The sequence below is a fragment of the Ammospiza nelsoni genome, chromosome 3 (genome assembly GCF_027579445.1).
Source record: "Ammospiza nelsoni isolate bAmmNel1 chromosome 3, bAmmNel1.pri, whole genome shotgun sequence".
NCBI lineage: Eukaryota > Metazoa > Chordata > Aves > Passeriformes > Passerellidae > Ammospiza > Ammospiza nelsoni.
In genome coordinates this window covers 93,280,242-93,297,275 of record NC_080635.1, presented here as the reverse complement: position 1 = coordinate 93,297,275, position 17,034 = coordinate 93,280,242, and positions in this window count along the sequence as shown.

Below are 17,034 nucleotides of genomic sequence, written 5' to 3'. Positions count from 1 at the left end.
TTCAAGTGCTGCTCTGACGGTTTCATGGCATCTCTTGTTGTAACCTACTGATCCTGTGGTTTGTTCACAAAACAGAATTTAGCTTGGGAAGGAAAGTGTGAGCAGGCTGGCATTCAAATGTTAATACATGGAGAACAAAAAGGACTAAGGACAAGCTTAGTGTAAATGTAACTTAGTCCTCTCAAATATTTTTGTCAGTCCCCCCACTCATCTCTTGAGTAAAGTTTCCCCCCTCCCATTTTGCCAACAACCTAGTTACTCTATCAACTACAACACTTTTAAATGTTTGAAGTCATTTTTGTCAGACTTCTATTTTTTTTTAATAAAACCAAACTATTGTTCCTCATTTGCTGTGTTACAGTTGACTTAGAGGCCACTGAAGCAAGTGGATGTTGGACAGCCTTACAAAGCAGAGCTGAAGCCCTGGCCTCCTCCTTGGTCCTTCCCTTCCTGGCTTGGCACCATGCCACAGCCAAGCCACAACTTTGCTGCGTGTTTTGCTGCCCCAGGCAGGGGGCTGGGCCCAGGGAGGTCGTGGAGTGAGTACCAGAGCAGTGGCAGCTACTGCTGCTGCTGCTGGGTGATGAAGAGTGAGAGGGAGAAGAGGTGTGAGGAAGGCATTAGCATCTTGTTGCAGGGGCATAGCCATGCCTGTCCTCAACCAGTGACTCCAACCTTCCCAGGCTTCCCACTCCGCTGCCAGTCCCAGCCCCAGTCCCTTGGGAGAGGGAGCCAGCCTGGATGTCACAGACTGTGCATCTCTCCCTACCGTGGTGCGTGCAGCCACCATGTCCCATCCCCATCCCTTCTAGTTTCTTCTGACCCAGGTGGAGGCAGCTTTGGTGACTTACAGCAATTCACTGCTCAGGCTGTGAAACACCCACTTAGGCAGTGATCTGGCTGTTGTCATCTGCACAGCTTGAGCCTTTGGGAGATGACACTTTATCTAATTAGCTTTCAACGAAGAACGTGTGATTCATCTTGTGTTACGAGCAGTGAAATCACGGAGCATTTTGCTGTCAGCATCGCTAACCGAGCCTCAGCTTCCACAGTACTGCGGCTTAAGGGACGCCCTGAGCAGATTTGTCTGGGTTTCTGTCATTGCTGCACCAGCTCACTTCCCTTCGCTTCATCTGCCTCTGCTCTTGCAAAGCTGTTTTGTGGCAGCACAGCAACTGCCTGCATTCATCCTGATGCTTTGGGAAGGAGGATGTTTAAGTTATTAATGCAGTTAAAATTATCTCGGTGGAGCATAGCCGCAAAAGCAAACTGATGTTTGTGGTGTCTACAGACACACTGAAATTAGTGAGGCTGCTCTTGAATGAATCTGGCTCCATGAGATTGAAATTTAAAGTATCTTTCCCAATGAATTTGATTCATTTTATTTTTAAGGACAAGCAATCCTTAGGTTACAGTCATTTCCTTCCACTGTCCTGGCAACATAAATATCCATACATGAAACATATCCACAGATGAAATCTTAAGATTTTTCAACTAAGTAGTAAATATGGAGCTATCTATTAAGCAACTTCTTTGGATTTATTTGCTTATTTTTCAGCCAGGGGAAATAGTTAAATTCAAGTGAGATTTGTTCTTTTATTATTTATGAAGCTCTTTAATTCTTTCGTTACTTCTGATACTATGCTGAAAAAATCTGCTCAGTAAGTGTTGCTGCAGTCCTGTGCAATGAGCTGAATTATGTCTGTGATTACTCCCCTTCACTGCTTGGGAATATGAAGACCTGGTACTGTATCTGAATGTCCTGGTTTTGGCTGGGATGGAGTTAATTTTCTTCACAAAGTAGCTGGTACAATGTGATGTTTTGAATTGAGTACAAAAATAATGTTGGTAACACCCTGATGTTTTGGGTTTTGCTCAGTAGTGCTGACCCTAATTCAAGGATTTTCCAGTTTGTCATGCTCTGCCAGTAGGAGACAAATGAGAAGCTGGTGGGGAGCAGGGCCAGGACAGCTGACCCAAACTAGCAAAGGGATGTTCCATACCATAGAACGCCATGCTCAGTGTATAAGCTGGGGCATTGGCCAGGAGGATTGCTGCTTGGGGATGGACTGGTCATCAGTCAGCAGCTGGTCACCAAGTGTGTTGTGCCTCTTGTTTCTCTTGGGTTTCATCTCTTTCTTTCCTTTCCAATATTACTATTACTATTATTATTTTATTTTACTTTGTTTTGTTTTATTTTATTTCAATTATTAAGCTCTTCTTACCTCAAACCGCAAGCTTTACTTTTTTCTTCCCTATTCTCCTCCCCACTGGGGAGGTGGAGGGGAGGAGTGAGTGGCTGTGCAATTCTTAGTTGCTGGCTGGACTTAAACCACAACACTGAGAAATAAAGCCATGACTCCACTGTCCTGTGTCCTGTACACCTGGAGGACATCAGATCTGCTGGTCATCACCAGACCCTGGCCCTACCAGCCAGTGCAGCTGCAAGGCTTGTGCAGGGCTGACCACCCCTCAGGACAGCCCTGCAGCTCAGGGAGGGTGCTGAGGGCTGGGTAGTGGCAGGAACATCAGATCAGAGATATTCCCATGTGTCTCTGCATGTGAATAAATGGTTCAGGTCTGGGTCACCATCACCAGCTAAATGTTGTGCTCACTGAGGCTGAACAAAATTTCTGTCTCTCTGTTGACATCCTGTGCATCCTTACTGGCCTGCAGCTGTAAGCTCACTCTCTGCAGAATCCTGCATGCCAAGCCAGTCAGGCAGGAATATTCCAGGCTCTTATTTGCACATAAAACCCTCTTTTATTTCCAGGGCCACTGAACTGTGTGGGTGGCAACCCTTTCAGCTTCACCAGCCAGTCATTTCCTCTGCCCACACTGGAAATGATTTAGGTGTCCCTCTGCCTTGAGATGGATGCTCCCTACTTTGTAATTTGCAAGCCCCACCATGATGAGAGTGCAGCACAGAGCTCCCAAGGCAGTGTCCCAAAGCAGGGCTCCACCTTGGAGACTAAGAATGAGCTCAGTTGGGCAGGTCCGGGGCTATTGAAATGCTCCTGGTTGGTTTGATCAAAAATTATTTGCAAGGAAAATCAGAGGGGTTGGCACCATCCATCTGGTGTACAAGTGCTTGAATTTTAGGCTGGTGGAGCAATGACTATTGTCTGTGCATGCATGTGTTACACACTTCAGTGAAGAGCATACTCAAGTATCAGTATCTTGGAGGAAAAAAAATCAACAGAACCCTGTTCATGAGTTTTTAAGAGGCTGTATATAGTGCAGCACTTGAGCTGTGTTCTATTATTTGAAATAAGATGTTCAGAAACATCTCAGTTAAGAAATAAGAAAGTGGCAAAATGTGGTGAAGATTATAAATTGTAAACTACAAAGTAAGCCCACATCTTGCAAGAAAAGCTGCTTTATTCAGACAAGGAAGTGCGCTTAGGCATAGCTTTAAATAGCATGCATCAGGAAAACTCTAAAATTCTATATAATTTTGCATAATTAAATGTAGGTATTTCATCGTACTACAATTTACTGCCTTGCCCCTTGTGCCTACAATGTTGATATTCATCCTAGATTTGAGGAGTTTATTTCAGTGAGAGCTAACCCACACTTGCAGAGCCCAGATTATAATTATCCTGCTGCCAAGTGCCAGTCACGGTTCCTGTTGCCCGTCTGAGCCGCCGGAGCCAGCACCAGGCAGGGAGGCATCCACGGCTGCAGGCGGCTCCCTGAGCAAGCTCTGGCTCACCCCATCCCCATGTCTTCCTTCTGGACTCCTGTCTGCAAGGCTCCTCTGTTTTCCTTTATTGTTTTGCTCCTCTTAGTCCCAGGGTAAATGTAGCTCTGCCTTTTGGCTGCTGAGATCTAGGGATGTTTGGAGAAAAATGTTGTTTCAGGCAGTATAAACAGTAGGAGAAACTCCTGGAAACCTTTTTGTCCTGATATCTTCAAACCACTGAGAGCCCAGTGATGATGGCTGTGAAGTGGACATATGGACCATGGAACCAGGTCTGGTTTCTCTTAGACCTGAAAACTGTTGGGGTTTGATGCACGACCTCACAGGGCTGGGGTGTTAAGCATAAATCATAGAATCATAGAATTGAAAGGGACCTTTAAATGTCATTAGTCCAATCTTCCTGCCATGGGCAGGCACACCTTCAACTAGGTCAGGTTGTTTAGGATCCCATCCAGCCTGGCCTAGGACACTTCCAAGACTGGGGCATCTACCACCTCTCAGCAGCCTGTTCCACTGCCTCACCTCAGAGCAGAGAATTTCTTCCTAATATCTAATCTAAATTTGCCCTCTTTCAGTTTAAAGCTTTTCCCCCTTATCCTGTCGCTACATGCCCTTGTAAAAAGTTCCTCTCCAGCTTTCTTGTTGCCTGCTTTAGGTCAGAGAAGGCTGCCATGAGGTTGTCCTGGAATCTTATCTTTAGGCTGAGCACCTCCAGCTCTCCCAGCCTGTGTTCACAGATGTGCTCCAGCCCTTTTATCATCTTTGTGGCCCTTCTCTGGACTCATTCCAAAGGGTCTGTGTGTTTCCTGTGCTGGGGACCCCATAGCTGGATGCAGTGCTCCAGGTGGGGTGTCACAAGAGCAGAGCAGAGGGGCAGAATCACCTCCCTCAACCTGCTGATCAGGCTGCTTTGGATGCAGCCCAGAATGCAAAAAGCCCGGTTGGCTTTCTGGGTTGCAAGTCCACACAGAAATAAACAGGCCAGTGAAAATGACACGAGAGTACTGGGGCTCCAGCTCTGTCCCACACCTGGATAGAGCTTCCTGGCCATGAAAGAATGCAAACCTCCTCAAAGGTGGTGGTGGTGTGCTCAGGGATTTGAAAGGAATTTGAAAGGCTGTGACCAGAGTGCCGTCAGTTTGGCCAGAGCATTCCTGTCACCAGGAAAACCTTTCATGAGCAGTGACACAGATGTGCCTGTGCCTGCAGCATCTCTTGTTTGTGTGGCTGACAGGCAGGGCCTTGCACTGAGCATGCAGACAACCCCATGGCACAGTGCCAGGAGCAGCTCTGCTCTGCCACTGACCTGGGAACAAAAAGGCTGTCGTCCAGTCCAGACTGCAGCCCCTGGATTATGTGCTGTTATAGGTGAAATTCCACTGGAATATTGTGACACATGCAGTGAGCAGGATGAGATCCTCACCTACTCCCTCAGCCAGCAGTGCTCTCAGGGGAAAGCACAGGAGCACCAGGGAAGAGCTGAGGAGCTTCTCCTTCACTGTCAGCATCATCACATCAAAAACTACCTCATCACTTACATTTCTAGTTGAACTAACTTTACCACAGTATTGTCAATAAGCACTGTATACTGCTTTATGCCTTTATTATATATATACTCAGCCTAGGATATGCTATTAGACTGACTATATTTTTTGCTGTGATGGAATCTGTGCATGTATTACCAAAGTTCAGCTTTTTTCCTTTGCTTCCCCTATCCTTGCCTATTGTTGATTTCTTTGCCTTCATTGTTGAAAGGGAAAAAATGACCAAGAGGCATCTCTGGTGTTTCATGTGGAGAACATCTAAAACTGGCCAGCAATGTACTAAATCAGTTCTTTAAAGTATATTTGATGAACAGATCTCTGATTAGAGAAGGAGATTTGAGGATAATTTCTTTATTTCTGTTAGATATGCCTAAACACAACACCTCCTCCCTAACCCCATTTTTTCGGCGTATTTTTTTTCTTTTCTAAATGTTTTTTTCCCCCTCTTTCTTTTAATTGTATTAAAAAAACCACACAAAAAACACCTGAGTGAAAAGTAGTGATTTTCTGCCAGTGTGCTACATGCCAGCAATTCACACAGGTAAGTATATTGAAAAAGAGGGATTATACTTTAGTTTGTTTGCTAAGATCTGGTTTTAGCTCCAAAGACTTAAGGCAGGGCTTGTAGCAATGTTAGCTAAAACTACTTCCATGAAGATGTAACACTCCTGAATTGACACAATTTCTTTAACAGAAAAACCTGCTTAAACAAAGTCCTTGATTTATTTTTTTTTCTCAACCCCACCCCTCAGACTTGGCCACGTTCAGTCTGCAGCACAGGTACAGCTAGAGATGATGAAAAACATGCAAGAAAGTGTGATGGGGGTTAGGTTGCCTGTTTAGCCATTCCCTAAGCAGCCAGGCTTTCAGGGAAGGATTACCACATCCATACATTTCTATTTTTACATCCTGTAGCAAACATGTTATTACCACTGAACTGAGCAAGGCCTGCTGAGACATGAAACTGTGGGCATTGCCTCTCACACACCAGAGGAAGGCAGTGCCACCAGCCCAGCCAGGGGGGTTTGCAGCGTGTCAGCTCTGGAAGCAGTGGTGGGGATGGGATGAGATGGGATGAGGATGCTCAACCCACAGGATCTTGCTCATTGCTCAGCCCCAAGGGAGCCTCAGCCTCCCCCTGCCCTAGCTGCCATTCCTGGAAGAGGAAGGGTTCCAGGGTGAAAATCAGAGCTGGTTCCTTGTTTTCCGTGTCCTCAAGGGGAAGCTGTAGGATGGCACCTGGATCCAAACCTGCTGGCACCTTTGTGGCTTTGCAGAGAGAAATAACCTTTGTCAAGCCCTTTGTAAGTTTTCTGTTTTGCAAGTAGTCCACAGGTCAGTGGTTTGACTGTACAATTCAGCTACCAGGATTAAAGTCTTGAGTGCACTACTGAGCTTCCAAAATAATAATCATAAATAACCCCCCCCAAATTTTTTCTATTGTATGGACATGCCAAAAGATACAGGAAATCCATGGATAGACAGCTTTTTCATTTTGGCATATCCTGTAAGGTTAATACATTTGCTGAAAAGCCCTTTTTCAAGCAGTATTCATGCCAAGAATTCCCTTCTGAAGCTCACAAAATATCTGAAAGAATTAAAAAAATCCTTGTTCAGTACCTGTATGACTTCCAGTTATAATAAAGTCAGTCATGTGGCAGATATGATTGGCCTGATCTTTTGTACCATTTTGGGTGTGTTTACATATTTGAGTTTTCTAATTCAGACCCCTGTGCCAGAAACATGTAGCAACCTTTTCATGCTGAAATCTTTAAGTATCATTTTTCACTGTGTTCCCCCACAACCCCACTTTGCATTCTGATACAAAGTGAGAAAACCGATAAATGAAAGGTAAAACTGCTTTTCCAGGTGTGACCTTCACTTCAAGGTTTGCTGGGGTGAGCTGTGCTGTACAAAACGTGTGGGTTTTGCTCTTCCGACCTCCTCTGGGCAAAACTGTGAGCGTGGAAGTGTGGTGTGAGTTAACAACACCACGGTTGGTCCCAGAGGGGCATCTTCTGGATGAGAGGCATCTCTGGAGAGGCTGTGGCTTGGCCAGGCCAGAGACACACGTGCTAACTGCAGTAATAACAACTGGAAATGCCTTGGTTACCTACTTGATGTGTGGGGCCCAAGATGAATGGTGTTCCTGAGGAATCAGTGTTGGGATCAGCGCTGTGGAACATCTCTGTTGGCAGTGTGGATGCTGGGATTGGGTACAGCCTCAGCCATTTTCCTAACGAGACCAAGCTATGTGGGGATGCTGACTTGCTGGAGGGAGGGGATGCCATCCAGAGGGACCTTGACAGGCCTGAAAGGTGGGCCCATGTCAACCTCGTGAAGTTCAACAAGGCCAGGGCAGGGTCCTGCACAGGTGTAAGGCAACATTTACAGGCTGGAAAGAGAATGGATTGAAAACAGCTCCTAGAAAAAAGACTTGGGAGTGTGGCTTGACAAGAAGCCTAGAACTGAAGTGTTGGAAAAGACCTCTAAGATCAGAGTCCAACCATTAACCGAACACCAGCATGTTAGCACAAAGCCATGTCTCCAGGTGCCACATCCACAGGTTTTGAACACTTTTCATGATAGTGATTCCACCACTTCCCTGGGAAACATTTTTCAATGTCTGGCCACCCTTCTGGTAAATACATTTTTCCTAATATCCAACTTACATCTTCCACAGCTTGAGACTATTTCTTCTTGTCCTCTTGCTTCTTATTTGGTAGAGGAGACTGACCCCCACCTGGCTACCACCTCCTTTCAGGGAGTTGAAGAGAGTGAGAAGGTCTCCCCATAGCCTCCTTTTTTTTTTCAGACTAAACACCCCCAGTTCCCTCAGGCATCCCTTTCAAGACTTGTGTACCAGACCCTTCCCCAGCTCCACTGCTGATGCAGACCAGGATGCCATTGGCCTTCTTGGCCACCTGGGCACGCTGAAGCTCAGAATGGGCCAACAATGTGCGCTTGCAACTCTAAATGCCAGCTGTGTCCTGGGCTGCATCAAAAGCAATGTGGCCACCAGGATGAGGCAGGTGACTCTGCCCCTCTGCTCCTCCCTGGTGAGGCCCCGCCTGGAGTGCTGCATCCAGCTCTGGGGCCTCAGCATAAGAAGGATATGGAGTTGTTGGAAGGAGTCCAGAGGGCCATGAAGATGCTCACAGGACTGGAGCACCTCTCCTATGAAAACAGTCTGAGAGATCTGTGATTGCTTAGCCTGGAGAAGAAAAGACTCTGGGGAGGCCTTATAAGCAGCCTTTCCATACCTAAAGGGGGCCTACGAGAGAGCTGGAGAGGGACTTTTTTCAAGGGCATGTAGCAATAGAACAAAGGGTAATGCCTTTAAACTTAAAAAGGGTGAGCTTATATTACAACTTGGGAAGAAATTCTTTACCATTGGGGTGGTGAAGTACTAGAAGAGGTTGCCCAGGGAGGTGGTGGATGCCCCATCCCTGGAAGTGTTCAAGGTCAGGTTGGCCTGGGCCTTGAGCAACCTGGTCTAGTTGAAGGCTGTGGCAGGGAAATTGGAACTAGGTGGTCTTCAAGGTTCCTTCCAAACCAAACCATTCTATGATTAATTGAAGTTTGGTCTTCAGCCAGCAAGAAAAGCTTGGGTCTGTGAGAAGGGACAGTGCCTGATGATGGGGATAGATGGGAAGGCTTCAGAGATGGGAGGTTGTGTATGGCCTAAGCACAGATGGTGACAGAGACTCAAGAAATTGCACTGGGGAGCCTGGGCCAACCATACCCATAAAGTCTTGGCAGTGATCTCCTCACAGTAGCAGTGGTTTGCAGAGACCCCAGAGAAGATCATAGCACCTGGCAGATGTTAGAAGAAACAGAAGAAAAAAACTGCAGCTCTATGTCAACAGTGAACATGGCATAAAACACCAACCCCAAAACAACCAGCTGCTATAAGGTAACATCAGGAATTGGACCAAGGTGATGGCAATCACCTCTTCTTTTTTGTTTGGGTGAAAGGGATGCCTCAAACAGCAGCACTGGAGTGGTGCCAGCTTTTGGCAGGAGCCCTGGGTGTGTGGGTGAGTAGACACCTTGCAGCACCTACTCCTGGCGCACAGACAGAAGTGCAGCATCTGACATGGCAGGAAAGCCTGGATAATTCTCATTTGCTTTTACTGGAGAAAAAGAGCGGGAGCAGTTCAACAAGAGGCAGTAAAGGCCAGTAGTGCTGAGAAACGCCGGAGCAGAGATCAAGGAGACAAGCTGGAAAAACCCTTCAACAGGTAAAACAGTGACATATTCTTCTTCCTGGGGAAAACCAAATATGGGTGGTAAGAGTTAAAGTCATTTACATGTTCTCATGATGTTGACAGGGAATAAGAGTTAAGAGAACATACCGGTTATGGGTTATGGGTCTGGAAATGTCTGAGAGAGCTGGACCACAGCCAGTAAGCTATGGTAGGAAAGCTCATTAGATCAGGAAGATACTGAAGTGGAAAGCTGGCAGGTCCCTGTGACCATCGGGGTCCAGAAAATGTTTGGGAAGACAAGTCAGGGATGACCAAGAGCATTGTGTCAACAAAACATTAGCAAGGACCTAAATGAGCTGAAGATCAGCTGGGAAGAAGTAGATGAAAGGACCAATGTCTGCGGTTTTGGAGAAATCATCTGCTGGCTTTATGAGTCACAGAGACCAAAACCAGATAGAAACAAGAACTGGGCAGGCAGGCAGAGTTATAACCTACTGGGTCTGGGAATGAACCACTGATTTATCCTGCATGTACTGTATTGCTGATTCCCTGCATATTTGAATTAAAAAATAGGGAGTTTTGCACCCAGAAAAATGAGTAACACTTGTGAGTTTAATTCATACCACTTGCATCACTGCTTCTGTGAATCTGGTGGCCATCAGTTTTAGTATATGTGGGAACCTTGGGCTGTTCTGTTGCTTTAATTTCATCTATTTACTACACTTAAGGTGGGACACTGGAAGGGGTGATGAACATTGCAAAACTAAGTTGTTTTTGCTGGATCCCACTGCTTTCAGCTCCAGCTACTTTCCTTTCCCATGAAGCCACTGACTGCTGCATGCAGAACTTAATGTCCCAGAGCAATAACTGGAGAGGTGACAGCTGTCACGCACCCGTGGCCAGATGTGTGCACATGGCTGCATCTGCATCTATAACCAAATGGGATGCAGTAAGTTATGGACTGTGGTTTTTACAATGTGCTCTGTTTGCTTGGAGCCTGGCTGAGGGCAAACTGTTTCTGTCACATTCCTGAGAGTTTGGGGAAACATTTCTGAGGACCTTTTACAGGGTGTTACTGAAGGCCACCATGACACAGTAATTCAAATATGTGACACCAAGTATTTCTCTGTCCCTAATAGCCTTGTGATGCTTGGGGATTGGGATGCCAGCATGACTGATGGATCTGGTGTTTTCCATTTGCTCTTGATGCTTATTGACTTGCAGGGGAAAGCCACTGATGTGCTAGTTTTTTCCTCCTGTTTGTGTAGATAGTGTCATATCACATCTTGCAATTGAAATTTCTAATAATGGCAACAACCATGGTAAGCCTGCAGTCCACTTGGGAAGAAGAGTGGAAAAGAAGCAGTACTGGTGATGCACCTTGGTTCAGTTTCTACAGCTCCAGCTGACAAATTCAGGATTTCACACAGTAGACAGGACAGAAAGCCTTGCTAAGACTTCTTTTACCTACAGAAAGAGATTGGATCTTTTTTTTTTCTAAATGAAACTTTGATGCAGTCAGTGATGAGATGTTCTTGTTTACTGCAATCTCAGAAATATATGGCACATGGTTCCTTCACACAGCATTTCAAACAGCTCATCTGAAGTGTGGCTGTTCGCTAAATGAGGTAGTTTCCTTTTCAATTGTCATTCCAGAGCAATGCTAAGAATGCAGGCAAAAAATGCCGTGACATAAAACTTGGACTGACTTAAAAATAAGTTCTAAATTTGTTTTTTGCATAATCACCTCTGTTTAGAGGTAGACATCTTTTTTTCCAAAATGCTGATGGCAGTTTTGGGACCACAATACATCTCTTCACAAGTGCAGTAAGCTTCTGGCCCACACTTTCCCAGAGTCTGTCCTGACACTTGTGCAAATGCCATCAAAGATGCCTGTAGCTCACCAAAGAGCTCCATTTTGGTTATGTTTCTATAATTATGCAAGAAGCACAGGATATGTACCTCTCTAAGCACCTTTATTTTTTTTCATATCAAAACCACTTGTTCCCTTGTTCAGATCAAAGACACTTCGCAGTGTTAGAAGTTTCTTAAAATGAAGAACTAAGCTGAACAATTACAGCACTCCTGCTTGATACCTCTATCAAAGGATACCTTGGCATGCTCATTACTTTTTGCTTTATGCTCTGCTGGGTTTATGTTTGTTTTCTTTTAATCCCAGAAGGACAGGAAGGCTGTGACTGGACGCCCCAGAAGATTTGGTATTCCTATTGCTGTGCATATATTTTCTTAATTTTGTTTTTAAGGCTTCATAAAGTGCTTGTGTACATATTCCAGAAGGTTATGGCAGGTATTTAAAATTGGACTATAATTATAATAATGAAAATTATATTAATGAATTAGTAAATGAAATTATATTAATTAAATGAAATTATATTAATTATTAAATGAAAATTATCATAATGAAAAAAAGACCAATTGGCCAACCAGCTGGATGCAGCAGGGATGGGGAGCTTCAGGGAACTGTTTCTTATTGCATTTGTATTCCTTGGAGTATTTGCCTCTATGCTCTAGAAATTGCTCTGGGTGTCAGGCCATATGCACTTCAGAAGCACAAGACTGTCCTTTGCTAATTAGTCAGCAGGCTCTGATAACACTGGCTAGACAAAAAAAGAAAAGCAAGTGGGGCTGCCTCTCTTGGCTGTCTTGTCCTCTTCAGTGAAACCTGCCCAGAATATACAGAGACACCAGCACCTGGAAGTGAAAGCCTCAGACTTGTGGGAGTCAGGTTTGAGCCTTTTCACTATTTTGGGCTCCTGTTGATGGGCAAGGTAGCCAAAAGAGAGGGAGTGGCTTTCCCTTTCCTTCCCGTGTTGGCCGTGGGCATTTTTCACAACAGACCACAGTGGGCAAAGCCCAGAGTTAAGCATGAAGTAGGGATGAGTTAAGTGTGTTGATTCCAGGGCTGCTAAACATGCAACAAGCAGGGAGGTGTGAGGCAGGCCGGACTCTGGTGCCTCTCGAGCACTCACAGCAACTGAGCCCAGCTGCAGGAGTGCTACAGCTGCAGATAAATGTGACCTAAAAACATCCACTCAGGTTTTAGGATGAGACAGACAACATCTTCCCCCTAGAGATGGGAAGCATTAGCACTGCTGTGCAAGGCTTTGTGCATGATTTTGTTTAGAAAACTGGTTCCAGCTCTGATCAGCTGTGTTTTAATAAAAGATAAACTGAAGCAGATGTGGTGAAAGGCTCTAAGGGTGATCAAAGCAATGGGATGTCTATCTTCCACGTGGAGACTGAGAGTGACTTCTTTGGCTTAATGATATGAAGAAAACAGGCCCTTCATGAAAAAAATCATGTGTTGAAATCACAGTGAGAGAAAATAACTATTTAGGTTAAATGGCAGTGTTAATAGTAGAAAAAAAGAAAGGGTGACAAAGAAATTAGGTCAGAAATGAGAAACTTCTGGTTACCTAAGAAATGACATCTGGCAGGAGCTTTATAACAAGTGTCAAGTAGTTGGGATGGCTTCAGAAGGACCTTACTATGTATATGGAAATGATTCTGTGACAGTGGGAGTGAACCTTCACATCCCTCAGATGCCCTGGAGGGATGTGAAGGTTCATTCACCTCCTGGTGCAGCGACATGCTTCCTGCTGCCCATGTATTGCAGCCCATGTGGGGCAACATGCTGCTGGATCATGTTACATGTCACAGAATCACAGAATCAGCTAGGTAGGAAATGACCTCTGAGGTCATCAAGTCTCCAACCTATGACCAAACACCACCATGTCAACTAGACCATGGCACTTTGTCCATGTCCAGTCTCTCCTTAAACACCTTCAGGGATGGTCACTCCACCAGCTCTGCAGACGGCCTATTTCAGTAAACAGTAATTATCATCCTTTATGTGAAGAAAGTGTTCCTAATGTCCAGCCTAAACCTCTCCTGGCACACATTTCATCACACTGGGCAGCAGAATCTTTTTGTGGAGCCTGAGTCTTTTTGTATCTCTAGGTCTTGATTTCAGTACTGCCATTTATCACTTGCTGTAAAGCAGAGCTGGTACAGCCAGGCTGCTTGGCAGAATGCTGGGAAGATTAATGTCTGAAAGATGGTGAGGTGCTTGGGTGCAGCAGTCATGAAGGTCATGTGAGTGTGTGAGGCAAGCAGGCTGGGATTCCAAAAGCATGGAGGAAATTGCTGAAAGACAGAGACACCTTTATTCCTGTATCGCTGGGGAACTTCTGAAAATACTTCACTCTGATGAAGCAAAGAAAACACTTTTTTTGCAACTGCTCCTCTGAAATTTTAGTGGGAAGAAGGGAATAGGGGCTGTGCTAGCTGGCTGTGATTGGCATGCACCAAGGTCTTCCCCATTTCTGTAGTCTCCTGTTGTGTACTACAGAGCCTCACTCTGCCCTTCAGCATCCAACCACTTCTGCTCAGATCCTCATTCACCCATGGTCTTGCAGAGTTACTTGTGGCTCATGCTGCACAGAAATCTGATGCCTGTTAAAAAAACCCCAAACACTAGTTTCTGTTCTCTCCCTTTTGGGAGAGTGAGTTAAAGCCTCTTCCCATTCCCAGCAAAAGCAGCTGAAGATAAAATTATTATCCTTCAGATGTTGCCTCCCTCTGGCTAGTGGTCAATTCCACAGTAATCAGCTGGTCTAAGTTTATCTGTACAAATGTATATTTTTGTGTAAACAGGAAGGAAAAGTGGCGTGGTGTTTGTGTAGTTTGGATATTGTTTGTAGGACTCCTGAGGACTACTAAAGAATCACAGACAGGCAAGAGTGGGATGACAATTACTTCAACCTGGTAATAGTCTTCAGGATGTCACATGTTCTGTAAAATATCTATGAGGAGATTGCACGGATCACAACTCATTTTTGATGGTGGTTAGCATATATCAGGAAAGGAAAGCAAAAGATCAAAGCTAAATAATTTCTGAATGAAAACCACAGCAAACTTGCTGAAATGCATTTTCAGTTACCTGAAATAAGTAGCACTACACTGCAGCACCTCTTCTCCTGCCCATCCACCTGGACTTTCTGCATGAGTTTCCCTCTGAGAGCTAGTTAATGATTTTCAACTCACTTCTGATAGAAGAAAGATGGCCAGCTTGTGTGGCTTTGATTCCTGTCTCATTTATCTCTGCATGTTGCATCTGTGGCTTTACCGAGGTTATTTCTCAAATAACAGGTTCTGCAGTGTTATCCAAGCACAGGTCTAAGGAATTAATGGACTTAGAGGATCTGGTCAATATAACAACAACAACAACAAAACCACCAATTTCCTCCCAGTCAGTGGCCTAATTAGTTTTATTGCAGCTCATGCATTATCAGCACTTGCTTTTTGATCAAGACACATTTGGGCTCAGAGCTTGCCACTGCAGTGTGTCTGCTTAATTCAATTACTTCTTGATCAGTTCTGAGAGAAGTACCTGTAGATTAAATTCCCATTTAGTTTTTATTGGACATGAGCAAAAATCTCACTTTCCCACCCCCATTCCTGGGATTGCAGCAGCAGCATGAAGTGTGTCTTTATTTGCACAGACATCAACCAGATGTCATTAATCCCTCCTGAGGGCTTTTAAATGCAAGAGTGAGTGGCTCTCTTTCCCCATGAAACTCAGTTATCTGCTGGGAAATACAAGAGCCCCTCTCATTCCCCCAGGAATGACACACTAAAGCTTTAGCCCCTCCTAAAGCCTTAACTTGGACCCCATGTTCAAGACACACCCCCAAGTTCTAAAGTCTTAACTCTGCTGCACTATTTTATTGCTATTGTGTCAGATATAACATAGACATGCAGTCTGCAGTGAGACTTGTGGACAGATTTTATTCCTGACAGAGCTCCAGAAACAGCAAAACTATGGGTTCTCTAAAGGAGATTCAGATTCATATTTTAATAAAACTCCATAAAATGAGCAGTTTATTAACACCCAGTGAGCAAGTCACATGGAGCTGCAACAAATGGGATGAAGAAGATACAAGCTGCTCCCAGGGCATTTGACAGCACAAGACCTTTTTTCTTCCATTTGAAGACACCTTGGACTTATACCTGGAGGAGAGAGCTAATCGGTTGTACTTCCCTTCATCAGCTTTTCTAAACTGCATGGCAAGAAAAACAAAATTTTTGTTTTTCAAGTCATGATGTCTGTTGTGCCTCACTAATTTTTAATTAGTTGTGAGTCTCAAGACTAACTGTGTTAGTATCTTGTTGTCTTGGTTATTGTGTCATTGTCATATTGGTAGGAATGATTTTTTATAACCAATAAGGACATTACTGTAACACATTGATCAGCACGGTGAAGAAATGCTAAATGAATTTGTAAAAATTCAACAAGATATAAAACAAGTTTAAAGAGCTAGTTCTTCACAGTCTGTCCTCAATCTAATTTCTGGATACCATCTTGCTTTTCCTAAGATGTGTGAAAGCAAACAAGGAAAACTAACAGGAAATCAGGAGCACAGATTTTAGCTATTAGAAGCATTAATCCCACCTTTTAATGCACAGTTGAATGAAACTGGCATTGTAGGGCACCTGTGTTCTGTTCAACAGCAAGGAACTGTTAATTAAGTCTCATTTAATCTTAGCCTGACATGGCAGTCCAGAGTGCCCTCACCATGAAACCAGCCCAACTGAAGGGTTCCTCCACCTTCTCCAGCTCTTGGTTGCCCAAAACATTCCTGTACCCATTGACATCTCCTTCTTACCTAAGGTTCCTATCTCTGCCTTCTTATCTCTCTCTCCAGAGCTTCTGGTGCTTAGCTAAACCCTTCCCACAGCTCCACTTGGAAGAGGCTTTAGCTCTGGCCCCTTCCCAGGCCCTGAAATAACACCTGAGAAGCTGGTCCATGTGGACAGGTCAAAAAACCCATATGGAAGGCTTTTTTCTGCAGGGCTTTTTATTTCTTAGTGATGGTTTGTCAGCCTCATTTTAGCTTGAACTTAGGTAAACTCCAGAGCTGTAGGCAGGATTTGGCATGGTTGAACATAATACTTTTCTTCTACTTTCATCTTGCTGCCCTCAACATTTCTATGGTAAGTTGCTTCTGTCTATTTTAGTTCATGTTTAATATAGAATATACTTAAGAAATGTGGAAGAGCATCAAGCTGTAAGATAGTCTTTTAGTGAGCCATGAGGCTCAAATAGCTCTACTGAAAAACCAAGAGTATTTCCCAGGCCTTACCCTCTCCATGGCCACCCACATTTTTTGTGCACTTGCAATTCTTACCTACCCCACAATGGAAATGGAGCTGCTGAAAAATCCTATTCTGTAAGATGTGCTGGGCTCATAAGCATGGCCTCACTGTGCTCCATGTAACCCTTGTGATTTAAGGGATATTTCGCATTGCTGAATTTGTTTGTGTGTGTGAAAGGACTTTTCAATCCATTTCTCTCTAATGAACTGGGGTCACAAGTGCACATTGTTGAGTCCCACCAGCACCCCAAAGTCCTTTTTGGCAGAGGTGTTCTCAATCTTCATTCTTCTGCCTGTTTTGATACTGGGGGTTACCCAGGTGAAGCACCTCACACTTAGCCTTGTTGAACCTCATGAGATTCATGTCAGCCCACTGCTCAACTTGTCTAGGTCCCTCT